We start from the raw sequence: 12,674 nt of genomic DNA on the forward strand, positions 1-12,674 counted from the left end.
AATGGATCACGGCCAGGACAGTGCTTCTAGTTCTGAAATGCAGCGGGCCGAGCACACGGCCAGCAAGAACACCATCTTTAGGGTTAGTAGACGGAGAGGCAGGCCTCGGAGAGGTCTGAAGGCGGGTCCTGCTAGGAATTCCAGGACTAGATTGAGGTTCCACAGGGGTACTGGCCACTTTAGCGGTGGGTGAATATGTTTGACCCCTTTCAGGAATTGTAAAATGTCTGGGTGCGCGGCTATGCTGTCACCCTCATTCCTGGGGCCATAGCATGACAGCGCTGTGACCTGTACCTTGATTGAGTTGAGGGACAGTCCCTTCTGAAGTCCATCTTGTAGGAATTCCAAAATTGTGGGGACTTTAGAGGAGTGAGGTTTGATGTTGTGGTCTTCGCACCAGGCCTCAAATACTCTCCAGATTCTTATGTATGTTAATGATGTGGAGAATTTGCGTGCTCGGAGGAGGGTATCTATTACTGCCCCCGAGTATCCCTTCTTCCTTAGTCGGGCCCTCTCAATGGCCAGACCGTAAGAGAGAATTGAGCTGGGTCCTCGTGGAGGATGGGACCTTGTTGTAGTGTGTCCCTGGGTGGGGGCAGGGGTAGAGGGTCCCCTGCCAGTAGTCTTCTCATGTCTGCGTACCAGGGTCTTCTTGGCCAGTCCGGGGCAACCAGAAGAACCAGACCCCTGTGTCATTGAATCTTGTGGATGATTGCGCCAGCAGGGGCCATGGGGGAAAGGCGTATAGAAGGGTCCCGGTGGCCAAGCCTGTACCAAAGCGTCGATCCCCTGAGACTGCGGGTCTCGCCTGCGACTGAAGTATCTGTGTACTTGAGCGTTGGATCTGTTTGCTAGTAGATCCATGTCCGGAGTCCCCCACCGATCCACTATCATCTTGAAGGCTGTGGTTGACAGCTTCCATTCTCCCGGGTTTAGACTTTCCCTGCTGAGGAAGTCTGCCGTGGTGTTGTCCTTCCCGGCGATGTGGACGGCGGAGATGTCCTGGAGATTTGTTTCCATCCAGGACATGAGGGGGGGCTATTTCTAAGGATACCTGTTGGCTTCTGGTTCCCGCCTTGCATGTTGATGTAGGCCACGTGGTGGCGTTGTCCGACATCACTCTGACCGCTTTGTTTCGAAGTCTGTGAGCAAATCGTAGGCAGGCTAACCTGACTGCCCGTGCCTCTAGGCGGTTGATGTTCCACCCCAAATTGACCTCGTTCCACCACCCTTGGGAGGTTAGCTCTTCACAGTGTGCTCCCCATCCGTGTAGGCTGGCATCTGTGGTGAGCAGGATCCAGGTTGGGAGGATATTCTTGATCCCCGGCTCATGTGGTTGGACTGTAACCACCACCGTAGCTGGGTCCGGACTCTGGTCGGTAGAGGTAAATGTACGGTGTAGTTCTGCTAATTTTCGTTCCTGTAGCACCAAGGATCAGTTCAGACGCCCGCCCTTGGAGCTTGGAGAGTCCGTTACGTATTGTGATTTTCAATCTGCAGAATTCTTTACTGTGTTAGTCATTCGCATGGCGTATGGAAGTGTCCTTTCTTGTACATATGTTCTGCGGTTCTACGTTTTTTTTTGACTGCGCAAATTTGATGTAGCCATTGGTTATTACATTTGGAGTTTTATCCTCTAATTTTTTCTTCTTCTGCTATGGTATCGATAATACTGAAGGATCGCAGGTGGCACACCAAGTTAAGAGGGTTTTTTTTTTCTCTGACTCCACCTGCTGGAAGTGAAACACAACCCAAAGGTCTGAACTGATCCTTGGTACTACAGGAACGAAAATTAGCAGGTACAAACCAATTTTCCTTTCGGTATATGCGTAAACCCGATATCTTTACATGCTTTACATTTGCTTGAGTACACATGCTAGGCATATTTTACATCATACACATGTACTTGTGCACATGATTTAAAACTCCAGCGTATCTTTGCTCACTCGCTCCCACGTGCATGTATGGTCGCGTGCATTCTTGTTTTGCAATTAGCTGAATATGAACAGCAGGATACAAGAGGTCTGACCTTGCTTCATGACTGTCTGACATACTTAGCCATGCACTGATATAATAGGGAGGTTTCAGCTTGTCTGCATACTTCTAGCTGTCTCATGGCCATTTTTCCCTTGTCCCCTACCTACGGATCAATTCTCCTTCCTCTTCCTTACGCTAACCCTACCCAATCTCATTCCCCACTTCTGTCCATTGGGAACATCAAATGCCTGTCAGCCTCTCATATTCTCCACTTCCTCGGCCATTCTGTCTTCTTCCTTGTCCATTGCTTTACAAAGTTTTCTTCCTCTCATTAAGCCATCACCTCTCACCCTAAGTGAATCTCATTGTCTTTACTGTCATCACACCTGCCCTTTTCTGGATGTCAATCTCAGTCCTTCCCCTCCAAGCTTATCCTACCTCCACTCTCCTCCCTCTTCTCCCCCTCAGGTTTTATCTATGGAGTATCCGCTCTGTTTGCAGCAAGCTCGCCTATGTTCCTGACCTCTTATCTCTCATTCTCTCTCTCTTGTGTGTTTATCCCACTGTTATTTTTTATCTTCTGTTACAGTTTTCATCTCCAACACTTCCTTGAGGTAATTCCAGGTATCCACCACACTTTCTGTGAACAAAAAATATCTCTTGATATTATTCCTAGTCTCCTCCCTTGGAACATTTGCTCTATAAATTATTTTCCATTCAAAAGAAGTTTACTTCTTGAGCATTATTACCTTTCAGGTATGTAAGGGTCTCTAAAATCTCCCCCTTTCTCCTCTCCTCTGGGTTATATGTATTTTCCTAGCGTGTAGCAGATGGACTCAGGACCAATGGGTATAGTGTACTCTTGCTAGCAGTTGGAGACGGATCAGATTTCAATCTGACGTCAGCCCCTAGTACATATACCCCTGCAGGAAGTGCAGCAGCTCAGTATTCTTCCTTGCAAAGCAGAATGGATATATGTGTGACTGACCGATTGATTAACTAATGTGTTTAATTCTGATAACTTTGAAGTAATGTTAAGATTTTGGTTAATTTTGACTAACCTGATCTGGTTGATTAACTATAGCTGGAGACCGCCAGTGTCCTCCACCGGAAAGCGTCAACACCCGGCAGGATGGATGCCCTATGTAAAGAAAACATGGCTCCAAAGCAGTTAGGAGCTATCTGCACGCTCTCCGAGCGTTCAACCAAATTTTTAATCAACAAAAGAACAAATTCCTACCTGAAGACGAGCCCCGCACTCCTGCGATGATACCCTCGGGTCCCTCCCCCAGTTGAGTTTCCCGAGGTGATTTCCGTGGTCCCTCGGAGGTAAGAGCCTCGGTCCGGTGGCCGAATCGCGGCAGGGACCTAGCCCCCGAGCGAGATGGGTTCGGGCGCGGTGTAGAGGCAGCCTCAGTCCGGAGCCGAATCACGGCGAGGACTTAGCCCCCGAGCGAGAGGAGTTCGGGCGCGGCTGAGAGGCAGCGGGTGCATCCCCTTGAGTGCGGTGGTGAAGGTATTTACCCTCTCCCCCCGCAGCCGGAGACTGCCCGGAACGAAACCGGGAAGCGCCGAAGACATTATCCGGTCTCCGAAGATTGAGGAGGAGCAGGGTCTGCCCACGTGGAGACCCTCCAAGGAGGTCGCCATATTGCCCGCACGCTCGCCGTCCGCCGTACAATCGAGCGCTCAAGTTAAGCTAAGCGCACAAGTTTAAGTGGGCGCATATTATGGGCGCACATCTTAAGCTAGGCGCCCAATAATTGGGCGCGTATTATAGGCGCCGATTCTCAGGCTCGTATCTTAAATTGGGCACGTACCATAGGCGCATAAAATTTGGGCGCACAATTTTAAGCGCACATTAAATCCTCCGCGCGTAAGCTTCGCGCACAGTACAAGGCGCCTTTTTACGGCTTGGAGCACACCGGCGCGCATATACCAGACGCAATGGATCGCATAAAGCCTCACGCGTCCTCAGAAGCGGCACCTCCAGAAACAGGCATTAAAGCTCAAGGCCTCTGCCCAGCATGCCACATCAGAGCCGCACAGAGCGAAGAAGCAGACGCCCTATGCGCACACTGTGAGGAGGCCCTGGGAGAACCGGGCCAGGGCCAGTCCCACCCGGGACCCAGCGCTAGCTCCTCCGGGGGCCTCCTAGTGGGCCCCAGTGGGTCCACCCCACCGACAGGGACCCCCAGGGAACAGACGCCCCTCAACCTAGACCCAGCATCGATCTCCTGGGTGGAGTTATTTAAAGGGATCCACGCCTTTGTCAAGATGCAGACTGAACCCCAGAGGGTCCAGCCATATGCACCGGAAGACCCTTAGGCCCAGGCTTCCACCATCCAGAAGCCCCACCTACGGGGACATGGATTTCTCCGAAGAAGAAGCCTAGCCCCTCGAGGAGGGAGAACTCCCCTCTGGGATAGAGCCACATCGAACCATGAGACACTTCTTCTCAAGGGATGATCTTCCGGACCTGGTATCCCAATGCCTATCAGAACTCGCCATCCCGGGCCAGGACACTCAGGGAGAACCTAGAATGAATCCCCTGCTGGAGGGCCTTCGACAGACGTCCCACCATTTCCCCCTTTTACAGGCGACACAACAGCTGATTGACCTGGAGTGGAATGCGCCGGAGTCCTCATTCAAAGGGGGTCGAGCCTTATCGACCATGTACCCCCTGAACCCAGCAACCAAAGAGCTTCTGGATTGCCCCAAGGTGGACGCCATGGTTTGTGCCGTTGCCAAGCGCACCACCCTTCCAGTGGAGGGAGGAGCGGCCCTCAAGGATCCACAAGACCGATGCCTGGAATCCATACTGAAACAAGCCTTTTAGGTGGCAGCCATATCCCTGCAAATTGCGGCCTGCTGCACAGTGGTGACGCGCTCCTGTTTATCCCAAGCCAGGAACAACACCCCGGGGGAAGACATGGAACCAGCACTTTCGTTCCTCACTGACGCTGCCTCCGATTTAGTACGCATGGCAGCCAGAAGAGTGTCATCCTCAGTGGCAGCCAGGAGACAACTCTGGCTGCGAAATTGGTCGGCTAACGCCTCCTCCAAAACACATCTCACAAGAATGCCCTTCAAGGGATCCCTCCTGTTCGGCAGCGAACTTGAGAAACTGGCTAACAGATAGGGCGAATCTCCAGTACCTCGTCTACCAGAAGACAAGACTAAGAGAAACCAGCGCCCCTTTCCCAGACCCACCAGAGGCAGAAGTTCACAGCGCTTCAACCCCTACAGGAACAACTACCAAGCGCCCCGCCCAGCGGGCAGGAACCAGTCCTTTTGGACCAAGCACAACAAAAGAGGAGCCAGATCGGGCCCAGGCCCCAATCGCACCCTACAATGAGATTCAGCCGACCCATCCAAGGGAAGAAGCCATAGGGGGCAGACTAACCCTATTCTACTGCAGATGGGTTGAGATAACTTCGGACAAGTGGGTCCTAGCCACCTGGAATTCCTTCGAACCCCTCCGGACAAGTTCGTGGAATCTCCCTGCCATGCCCCTCTCAAGAGGGCGGCAGTGGAAGCTACTCTAGCCAGACTTCTGACCCTAAAAGCCATAACCCCAGTCCCGGCACGGGAAATAATTTCCGGGCATTACTCCATCTACTTCATCATACCCAAGAAAGAGGGTACATTCAGGCCCATCCTGGACCTCAAGTCTGTCAACCGACACCTAAAGGTCCCAAGATTTCGCATGGAAACCCTGCGGTCAGTCATACGTGCAATACAGCCAGGAGAGTTCCTCACATCCCTGGACATGTCAGAAGCCTATTTGCACATCCCAATCCATCAGGAACACCAGCGCTACTTACGCTTCAAGGTCCTGAATCATCACTTCCAATTCCGAGCTCTACCCTTCGGGTTGGCCACTGCACCGCAGACCTTCACCAAGGTAATAGTAGTCGTAGCAGCGACACTCAGGAAGGAAGGAATCCTTGTTCATCCCTACTTGGACGACTGACTGATCAGAGCAAAATCTCCGGAGGAGAGCCATCGAGCAACCAACAGAGTCATAGCTCTACTGGAAAGCCTAGGATGGGTGGTCAACGCAAACAAGAGCTCCCTACAGCCATCACAATCGCTGGAATACCTAGGAGTCCAATTCGACACCAAGAAAGACAAGGTCAGCCTGACTCCCATGAGGAGATCAAAGCTACAGAACAGAATCCAGACCCTGCTGCGCGCCACCCGGCCCACAGCATGGGATTACCTACAAGTCCACGGCCTAATGGCATCCACCCTGGAGGTGGTTCCATGGGCACGAGCCCACATGAGACCTTTACAACGCTCACTCCTATCGAGGTGGAGTGATATAATATCTAAAGTAACTAGAAAAAAGGGGGCCTGGGGACATTGTAAATCCTGTAAGATAGTAATGAGATGGGCAGAATCTCTTATATATGATCTATTGAGGAACACAAAGGGCTGGAGAAATTGATCAACAAATTTGGATAGTGGTTCCAACAGAGAGCCAATACTTGAAACAATCAGGCATCCAGGGGGCTTAATCAAGGATTTATGGATTTTGGGGAGAATATAGAAGGTTGGAGTAATAGGAAACTCTGTATACAAAAATCGTGCTTCACGAGTGGTAAGAAAATGTCGGTCTTGTGCATCAGAAATAAGATCTTTAATGACTATTTGTAACTCAGCAGTGGGATCACCTGGAAGTGGCATGTAATATGTAGGGTCATTTAGTTGATTATGGATTTCATCTATATAGTCTATTCTATTCAGGATCACAATCCCACCTCCCTTATCAGCAGGCTTTATCACTATACTCTGGTCAGATGCTAAAGAGGTAATAGCCAGCTTTTCAGCTTTGGTTGTGTTAAAGCGTGTATAGTGAGGGCCAGAGCTACAGCGATCGATGTCAAATTGTACTAAATTCTCAAACGTCAGTAAGGTGGGATCTCTTCTCGATATGTGATAAATTAGATACATAAGAAACATAAGAAAATGCCATACTGGGTCAGACCAAGGGTCCATCAAGCCCAGCATCCTGTTTCCAACAGTGGCCAATCCAGGCCATAAGAGCCTGGCAAGTACCCAAAAACTAAGTCTATTCCATGTAACCATTGCTAATGGCAGTGGCTATTCTCTAAGTGAACTTAATAGCAGGTAATGGACTTCTCCTCCAAGAACTTATCCAATCCTTTTTTAAACACAGCTATACTAACTGCACGAACCACATTCTCTGGCAACAAATTCCAGAGTTTAATTGTGCGTTGAGTAAAAAAGAACTTTCTCCGATTAGTTTTAAATGTGCCCCATGCTAACTTCATGGAGTGTCCCCTAGTCTTTCTACTATCCGAAAGAGTAAATAACCGATTCACATCTACCCGTTCTAGACCTCTCATGATTTTAAACACCTCTATCATATCCCCCCTCAGTCGTCTCTTCTCCAAGCTGAAAAGTCCTAACCTCTTTAGTCTTTCCTCATAGGGGAGTTGTTCCATTCCCCTTATCATTTTGGTAGCCCTCCTCTGTACCTTCTCCATCGCAATTATATCTTTTTTGAGATGCGGCGACCAGAATTGTACACAGTATTCAAGGTGCGGTCTCACCATGGAGCAATACAGAGGCATTATGACATTTTCCGTTTTATTCATCATTCCTTTTCTAATAATTCCCAACATTCTGTTTGCTTTTTTGACTGCTGCAGCACACTGAACCGACGATTTCAATGTGTTATCCACTATGACACCTAGATCTCTTTCTTGGGTTGTAGCACCTAATATGGAACCCAACATCGTGTAATTATAGCATGGGTTATTTTTCCCTATATGCATCACCTTGCACTTATCCACATTAAATTTCATCTGCCATTTGGATGCCCAATTTTCCAGTCTCACAAGGTCTTCCTGCAATTTATCACAATCTGCTTGTGATTTAACTACTCTGAACAATTTTGTGTCATCTGCAAATTTGATTATCTCACTCGTCGTATTTCTTTCCAGATCATTTATAAATATATTGAACAGTAGGGTCCCAATACAGATTACTAAAATGCTTATGGTATCTTTGTTAAAATTTTGTGAAGTTGCCCTTCAGGTCCTCTATATGTTATACTACTATGGATAGTTTTCTATCACGTCCAGATTTGAGACCTCTCCTCTGATTTGTTACTGAACTTTTCGCGCCAAAACCTTGAAGTTAAATGGCTGCCGTTGTATCGTTCACGTTGCTCTCCCAGTGACGCCCTGTTGAAAGTAACTTCAGGTATGTAGTGAAATTTGGTGTACTATATTCTAGTTTTGTAATTTGTTTAAGGGACCATTTGTCTCGTTTTGATTATCGATATTAAATATATTACAGGAGCCAGCTCTATTACCTCGCCTGTTTACATTTGAGTTATCTATATTTTATACTCTAAATATTGTATACATTCTTCAACTCCTTATACAGTATGATACCTGAAGAGTTACTATGCATTCATGTTTTAATCTTGGTTACCTGACATAACTGAAGTTAATCATTTGTTACTCTATTTCTCTTTTGTTCGGTCTGTCAGATATGTTTATCTCAATGATTAATTGACTTTGTGACTGTTTCCGGCACATTATTAGATTGTTATGTTTTGACGCTTTATCATTGCCAAGCTCCCTATGTTTTTTGTCCACTGTTTTCAAAAAAATTTTTTATTTGTTGTTTTCTATATATATTTTTTAGAATAATAAAGTTTCTGTTTTCCCGTCCCTCCCGACGCAGCCTGGTGGCGAAACACGGGTCCGTGTTGGGGGACCTGTCCATATACAAACCTTTGCATTACACTGTGGAGTTGCCGAAATAAAAATCCAAAAATTTACTTTTGCAACAAGAAGTGTGGACATTTAAATTCTTCTGCACATTTTCCTGTGGACTACTGTGAAGTTTCAAAAAATACATATTTCTGATTTTGATACGTTATTTCGCACCTACAAGGGAATTTCAAAATCATTTTAGCCCCCTTATTTTCTATTTCTGATTTGAAAGTCAGGAATTTCTTCCTTCTTTCTTTTGTTAACCTAGAGAAGTCGGGGTATATCCATACTCTCTCCCCATGAAAATTTTCCATTCTCCTTCTCATATAGAGGCGAAACACCGCATCTCTGTCAGATGCAAAAGCGAAAGTGACATGCAACACTGATCTTGTGGTAATAGTTGTCTCTACTGTAGCTTCAATTATAGCTGTCAGGTTCAAAGATGATTCCTTAGATTTATTATCTGGAGAAGAATCACTTCTATTTAGAACATAATAAGTCTTTCAAAGAGGAGGCATAGATTGTTGGGGCATTTTTAAAACCTGCATTAGGTATTCTTTAAACTTATCAGATGGCTGTACTAAATCTAACCTAGGAAAATTTAATACCCTGAGATTTAGGTATTTTTGTGAATTTTCAATAGCCTCCAATCTTTTATCATACAATATTTCATTTTTTGTGAGTCTTTGATGACATATTTCAAGTTTATTCATCCTCTCTTCCATTTGCTGTCTTTCTCCTTCAAATTTAACAATGGAAGTCTCAATTTCCATAAATCGCTGAGTTGAATCTAAAGATATTTTAATCAATTCTGAAATTGCTGCTTCCAGTGATTTAATCGCTGACCACAAAGACTCAAGTGTGATTGTACTAGGTTTCTCCAATTACTGTAATATAACTTTTGTAGATCCAGATTCACACTGTCCCTTTTCCGCTCTGTCACCTCCTCTCCCCCCTTGGATATCCTCTAGTTGTAAAAAATCAGAAGGAATTGCTTGCGGTGGAGGGGGGGTATTCGGGGCACCGGGGCTGAAAGATGTTTCAGCTGGAGGTATAGGCATCTGCTCCATGCCTAATTCCTCAATGGCTTCTCTCACCGGTTCTCTACTAGGAACAAGTGGGAAGAATGATGGTATTTGAGACTGTGTAGGCTCAAATACTGGAGATGATGTTGCATTCACCTCTCGTATCTTTGCCTTGCGTTTGGTGTGGGGCATATAATAAGCAATGTTCTGGTCTCAATGTCCAATGTTCCCTCACTTTAATCTTAATTTTATTGTTTCCTTCTTAGGGTAAGGAGGACTTGGAGTGAGTAAATTGAAAGTTTAAAGAAATCAATATAGTACTCACAGTTTAGCTTCGGTGGGTTTCAGACTCAGTGTTGTTATAAGGATGAGATGAGGTAGATCTTCTGGACAAAGCCGCGCGTGCGGCTTTGGCGCCGCGCCGCAGGGGGCTGGCTTTTGAATATTTGCCAGTCGCCCCTTGATGACGTCAGCACGCCAGGTAATTGCAATTCGGGGGATAGGGAGTTCTCCTTGCCCCTTCAATGCGTCGGAAGAAATTTCAAAGAAGAAATTCAAGCAAGTTCCCGCCGTAGCGTCCTCACTCCTCACTCCTCAGCCTGTCGATGCGCCGCAGGGGGCTGGCTTTTGAATATTTGCCAGTCACCCCTTGATGACGTCAGCGCGCCAGGTAATTGCAATTCGGGGGATGGGGAGTTCTCCTTGCCCCTTCAATGCGTCAGAAGAAATTTCAAAGAAGAAATTCAAGCAAGTTCCCGCCGTAGCGTCCTCACTCCTCAGCCTTATTTAACACTTTTCTATACCGACCTTCATGGTTAAAAGACCATATCAGATCGGTTTACATCGAACTGGGGGACTGAACCAAAGACAATAGTATAAAACAGGAAAAAAAACAAAGTTACATTCAACAAGGAAAATAAAACTTGGATGCATAGACTGCTGGAAGAGAAAAGGCCTAGGAACGCAGAAAACAAGTATAAACGATTGGTGAATCAGGGAAGGATCTTATTGGAAACTTCAAGGAGGTACGGAGATCCATAAAAAAAAACATAACCTCGGCTAATGTGTATCAGGGGGATCTGAGGAGGCTTGGCGGAAGAGCCAAGTCTTAAGTTTTTTTTTGAATGTTGAGAGGCAGGGTTCCATTCTGAGGTCGGAAGGGATATTGTTCCAGATGGCTGGGCCTGCTGTCGAAAATGAACGATCTTTGGTGGAGGTGAGGAGAGTTGCTTTTGTGGGAGGGGCCTGTAGAGTTCCTTTATATGCTTCTCTAGTCGGCCTGTTGGAAATATGAAGATTGAGAGGGAATACCAGGTCCGGATATAGGTGATTGTAGATGGATTTGTGAATTAGAGTGAGTGATTTGTGAAGGATACGACAGTACACTGGGAGCCAGTGTAAGTTACGGAGGATAGGTGATATGTGTTCTCCACGGTTGGTGTTGGTCAGGATTCTTGCCGCAGTGTTCTGTATCATCTGTAGGGGTTTGGTGGTAAAGCCGGGGAGACCCAAGAAGAGAGCGCTGCAGTAGTCTATTTTGGCAAATAGCAAGGCTTGCAGAACTGTCCTAAAGTCGTGGAAGAAAAGAAGAGGTTTGAGTCTTTTTAGAACCTGAAGTCTATAGAAACAATCTTTGGTTGTGGTGTTGATCATTTTCTTTAAGTTAAGGCAATTGTCAAGAAGAAACCCAAGATCTCTAACATGGGTATGTGTGAGCTGGTTGTTGTGGTTGGTCTGTGGCAGTGGGTTGTCTTGGTTAGTGGAAATGAGGAGGAGTTCTGTCTTCGATGCATTAAGAAGCAGGTTAATACTGTTGAGGAGGTTGGTAATCGATTTTAGGCAGTTGTCCCAGTGCTTGAGTGATTTAGCGATGGATTCAGTTATCGGAATCAGAATCTGCACATCATCTGCATATAGGTAATGTGTTAGGTTAAGGTCTGTTAGAAGCTGGCAGAGGGGGAGGAGGTAAATGTTGAAGAGGGTGGGTGATAAAGAGGATCCTTGAGGTACACCAAGTGAGGAAGAAGTCGAGGGTGATTCTTTGTTGTTAATTTTAACTTTGAAGCTTCTATTGCTGAGGAAAGACGTGAACCAGCTGAGGGCAGATTCGGAAATACCTATGTCTGCCAGTCGGTTCAGGAGGATGGAGTGGTTGACGGTATCGAATGCCGCCGAAATGTCTAGGAGTACTAGAAGGAAGAAATGGCCCTTGTCTAGTCCCATGATGATGTTACGACTGGGCACAGGTCTCATGTATTGAACACTGCTATGAGGAGTGTCTCAGGGTGGAGAGAGACAGTAGTGTCTAGTACTGGCTGGTGCAGGCAGGAATGAGTAAACCCTATGGGTAAGTGGGAAAGTGGAATAAGCAGACTAGGTCTAATAGTGGCTGGAGATACCCGATACCAGATGCATGAAGGTAAGGGTGAACTTGAATACTGGAACAGCATGGAGGTATGTGTGAGCGTGAATGTAGGTAAAGGTGGACAGGAAACTGGAACTGGGTGCTGGTAAGGATGAATTCAGGAAGCGTGCAGGTAAGAGTGATAATGGCTGGAGGTATAAGTGACTGGTTTGAGGTAACAAGACTGACAGAGAACTGAACAGACAAACCAGGACAGCACTAACATTGAACATGAAACATATAAGCCTGAAGGCAGCAGAGCGGAGAAAGCCCGTAGGCCACACACACACACAATAGGCAGAAGGCCCGTAGGCCACACACACACACACGATAGGCAGAAGGCCCGTAGGCCACACACACAATAGGCAGAAGGCCCGTAGGCCACACACACACACACACACACACAACAGGCAGAAGGCCCGTAGGCCACACACGCACACACAATAGGCAGAAGGCCCGTAGGCCACACACAATAGGCAGAAGGCCCGTAGGCCACACACACCCACACAC

This window comes from Rhinatrema bivittatum, chromosome 2 (assembly GCF_901001135.1).
Source record: "Rhinatrema bivittatum chromosome 2, aRhiBiv1.1, whole genome shotgun sequence".
NCBI classification, from domain to species: Eukaryota; Metazoa; Chordata; class Amphibia; order Gymnophiona; family Rhinatrematidae; genus Rhinatrema; species Rhinatrema bivittatum.